Here is a 4947-nt window from a genome sequence, read left to right on the forward strand (position 1 = left end):
GGCGGCGGGGGAAGAGACGGGGGAAGGGGGGGCCCGAGGAAGAGGAGCTCGAGCTCCGCCCCGGCCACCTCCCAGGGAGGCGGCGCGAGGCGGACAGGAAGGGGGAGGGGGGAGGGGCGGAAGGGGGCGGAGGGGGCGCTAGGCCGACGGCCGGCGGCAGCGGGAGCGGAGGACGGGGGAAACCCTAGTCGTCGGGTGTGCTTCCCTTCCTTGTACCGATTGGCTCTTCTACCAGCAACCAACAAGCTATCATACAACTAATCCAATAGGTTGTATCTAAGCTATCCAATAGATGATGAGAAAATAAATGTGATTGCTCTCTATTTCACCTTGGAGCTTGTGCAAAGTTTGTTGGTTATTCTACATATAAGTTTGCTCTCTTTCCACATTTATTACATGCCACATCATCACTATGTCTTAGAGCAAGTACAATAGAGCTGAGTCAGCGGGCTATAAGGAATAAACTAGTATATTTCTGCTTAGTTGGAGGAAAGATAAGATGAAAGAGAAGGTAAGCGGGCTCTTCGTGAAGAGCCAGCTCTAGCACGTGCTTCTAGGCACTTTGTGAGAATCAAAGGTGGGCCACATAATAAAAAAGTAGTACACTCTTTTGATCTACTATTATACATGTAGGCTATAAAATGGGTTGTAGATGACATGGCACTAGCTATAATATTAACCATGCTCTTAGGTGGCAAATTTACCAACATCTATCTTACAAATGTCCTTATGTCTGTAGTAGTCTCTCTTCAATGTGGCATTGAATGGTTTGGAGGGATATGCAGCAGCATACTATACTACTCCACCGTTGGACTTTTTTAAATCGGACCTATTTATATTAGTTTTATAGTAAATGTGCCCGTGCGTTGCAACGGGAGAAACAAAATAATTTTACAATGTGAGAAAAAAACACTTGATTTTACAACTTCATATATATCTTTGTTTAATTACTCCTCTGGTCTGGGTAGAAGAAAGGCTGAGAAGCTTGCTACAGGCCCACACCTAACACAACCAAACCTTGCAGCCCACACCTGACACGACCAAACCAATTCCTAGCAACGCAGATCAACCGCAGCCTCTCACCCGGCAACGTTGATGCCGCCTTGTGGTTGTGGTGCACCAGTGGATTGGTTTGCAGCCTCTCACCCGGCAACGTTGATGCCGCCTTGTGGTGCACCAGTGGATTGGTGTTTGCGCTTGTTACTTTAATTTGTAAAACCAGGTATGCGATGTTTTCGACTTGTTGACAACCGACTTGTAGGTGCTTGACATGAACTCGTCATGCCTTATACATTCATGATATTATAATTAGTCTAGTGTATAACTGGACATGAATATCAGAAATATACAAACTAAGGGAAATACTTGTCCTGCTAGGTGACCATATTGAAAAATATTAGACTTTACAACTCGTCATGCTTTAAACTGTGATGTGCACAACAAGACCACAATCCAACTCATAACCACCACTGAATCCAACATAACCAGGTGAAACAAACTGATAGGATTCAGTGTTCAGATGCCAACTCCTACCAACATATTCACAAGCATTGTAGATTCTAGAGCACATAGATCGCAGAGTCCCCTGTTTATTCCTTCTTCTCCTACCCAAAAAAAAGATGACGGTGCTTAGTTCTACGGGGTCAGCAGTATGGAGCCCGGCGTCTTCTGGGCCTTGAGGTTAGTGTGAGCGCGGGACGCCTTCGGCAGCGGGTGGGTGTGCTTCACACGGATGTGCAGCACCCCATAGACCACATTGGAAACAACTCGCCGGCTGCCTCAAGCAACTCGTTGCAGGTGCCCGTGTAGTGCATCATGCTCGGCCTCGTCAGGAACAACGACTTGGATGCCAGGTCGCCCATGGAGATCGGGTCGGGCGAGGCTGAGGACTGCCGAACGACACCAGGAAAACGCAGGACGCCAAGCACTCTAATGATGCCTGCGTAAAATTGATTGGGTATCATTCCTCATATCAGTACTATAATGTCCATATGTAGACACACGCAATGAATAATGATGACCACTCGCTGCAACCAAAACACCAGATAAGATAGTGTCTATTTAAATCTATGAAAACGTGGGTTACTTAGTTAAAAGTCGATTATGCCACAATGTGAAGGGAAGCATAAACCGATTCTTAACCACAAGTACTACGAAGAGACAAATTAGATTTTTTGTTGGCATGATTGCAAGCTGACCACATCTTGGTATTAAGAATTTTGTAATTATCAATTTTACAAAGTAGGATCAAATTATGTACTTAATCAATCAAAGTTTCAAAATAAGACCTATTATAAGAATCTTACCTTGTATGTATCCTAACTTTAGGACATCAGTATGTCAGACAGCAGGAACAAAACAAAATGTACCTTAAATATGTGGCGAACCAGCATATGGGCAGTCACCCCCTTGAGCATGATAGCAGCCACTGTGTGATCAATCAAAGGCGTGACGGGAACCAACATTGGCTGGAATAATCTGCTCTTCAGCATAAGAGCCCATCGGCTTGCCTGTATACGCGACGACATTCCCAACTTTCCTGCCAGTCAGCCCGGGCCCTACAACGATCACCACACCAACAACTTCCATATCTGTTGGTGGAACAGATCAGACAATAATCTAACAGAAACACTGATAACGACGGTGCAAAGCACAACCCACAAACCACAAACCAATCGATAGAAGCAAACAACCTGATGCCATATAGTGTCACAGGATAACACAACAGAACACCAATTCTTCTTTGAGCAATAAAATAAATTGGAACATCTGGTCTTATGTTCAGTGAGCAATGATCTCCGCAATGATCTCGAGAGTTATGCTTCTGGGCATTTAAAAGAGCAGACAACCAAACTTATGGCGTATGTATCAACTGAAATGTTTGTGCGTGGTTTGAGACATCTTTGAACCGGTAACTGAGACAATGTTGGCTTGGTTGGCAACTGGCCCAGGATAGATACAGTTTCTTCGGTTTCATCTGCAACAGCAAGCTATCATCCATCGATCTAGTGAAATAATTGCAAGGTGTCTCATACATACTGTATAAACAAGGGATCTATTTAAATCAATTGGGCTAAGTACAAAGTACTTTTACGAACTAAAAGCTGCACTTATATGGATAATATGACTGTATTAGGAGAATAAAGATGTTGACAATGAACTATGGTGAAAAACAATGACATCAAAACAACTTTTTTTCCCGCTAGATCCATAACAGTAGAAAAGCATCCAATTGATTGTATCATTACTTCAATGAACTAACTGGGAAGTAGTATTACTTTAGAGCTACATATATTCAAGATGAAAGCATGTACACCAAACATTTTTGTGACCAAAACCAATAAAGCGTCAACATTTCGCGGATCCATAGACATAAGAACATAGTGGACTGATACCCCCACACCTAATACTTTCATCCCCTTTAGTGTGCCATTTGCAAGATATCCAGTAAAAGGATTATAAAGAGAGCTTAGCCATTCTACCTCTAGACAGTACAATCATCTTAAGCATAAGCTTAATAACTGAACTGCAAGAGTAAACACGACACTCATGATAACAGATGAAATTGTCAACCTACTTGCCTCACGGTGTACCGTGTACACCAAAAGCCAGAGTTGGTGAGTGAATAAAACCTGCGGGCAGCTATGATCAGTGTCACTAAATAAATAGTCCAAATATTTGTCGCAGGTCAAAGTGGTGTCCGAAACCTTTGAGAATATAGAACGGCAAGATACAGGTGCATGATACATCTAGGAAGAATTCGCCTTCAGTGTGGCACCCAGGAAGAACTCAAAATAAAAGATGCACGTTTATGGGCAATATGACTATATTAGGAAAATAAAGATGTAGGCACTGAACTATGGAGAAAAACTATTATCAGTAAATATCAAGCACTATTTGTGCGGACAAATACGGTGGAATCCTGTACAACAAACCATGTTTGACTCAAATCAAGTGCTTGGGTGTATCACTCTTGCATCTTTTCACTCTCCTTCTGCTCAAACATTAGCCTTACATATTCTCTCCATCCTAAATAAACAAAATTAGGAAATAGTTAGTCACTAACAATATTCAGAAAATTGACCGTAAAACAATCATGTTGATATGAAAAACTCAAAATTGGACTGTAAGCCCATAATACGCGTAGACTGGTCAGCGCCTGCCATTGACGCTTCTTTCTTGGCATCGCTGGGCAGAAGCCCGTCTCGCTCGACCCACTGGTGCCCTTAGACATCGGCATCACATCTCGCCATGTCCCGCCTGGCATCTATATCCTCCCCTCTCACTCTGTCCTTGACGAGATTTTCATCTCCCTTGATGTGTCGTGACCCAGTTCCTCAACTCTGACCAAATTCATGGCAATAGGCTACATAGCGACGTGCTTTGTGCAAAAAAAAGTAGGAATATGAGGGAAGGTGTATAGACAGGTGCAGGGAGTAGCTCGCAGAGGGCGTTCATGTCCAACTTGAGAAATTAGTTTTTAAAGTTTTAAATATTCCCTTGTGCGGATGCAGTGACATGTGTGCACGTGGGGTGGTGTGCTCATTGTCATGGAATTGACCATCTTTCGACACATTGTGAACTGGACACCATGGCCATCATAGGCGAGGGTAGAAAGAAGGATGTTGTCCTTTTCTCATGGATCAGTGGCAAAATGCAACGCCCAGATAATTAAGCTACAGTAACCTCTACTAATGATGCCACGTCACCACGATTACTGTTGTTAATCCCGCGATGGTTCAATCCTGTTCGAATTTAAATTTCAAAATCAAGTTAAACGGTAAAAGTTTCCAAATGTCTAAAATAAAATGTTCATCATGTGGCAAATTTTCATTTGTTAATATTTGCGGTGAACCAACAGTTTTTTCTTTTTTGAAAGTGGTTTGATGCCCTAATCTAAATGAAACAAAAGCATAAAGGTTAAATAAAAATAAAACAAAAAGAACC

The 4947-nt window shown here is 42.7% G+C and overlaps 1 long non-coding RNA gene across 2 annotated transcripts; it reads right to left on the reverse strand.

The window, feature by feature from the left end:
• Positions 1-1362: 1362 nt before the first annotated feature.
• LOC119308263 lies at positions 1363-4885 on the reverse strand. 2 transcript variants are annotated; one of them, XR_005149997.1, is made up of 3 exons: positions 3578-4885; positions 2370-2977; positions 1363-1939 (listed from the first exon to the last, which is right to left on the reverse strand). It is a non-coding gene; the product is annotated as an uncharacterized LOC119308263 (long non-coding RNA). The 2 variants fall into 2 exon arrangements; XR_005149996.1 differs by having other exon boundaries at positions 2370-4373.
• Between the last annotated feature and the right edge of the window lie 62 nt (positions 4886-4947).

Source organism: Triticum dicoccoides, chromosome 5B, assembly GCF_002162155.2.
Source record: "Triticum dicoccoides isolate Atlit2015 ecotype Zavitan chromosome 5B, WEW_v2.0, whole genome shotgun sequence".
NCBI lineage: Eukaryota > Viridiplantae > Streptophyta > Magnoliopsida > Poales > Poaceae > Triticum > Triticum dicoccoides.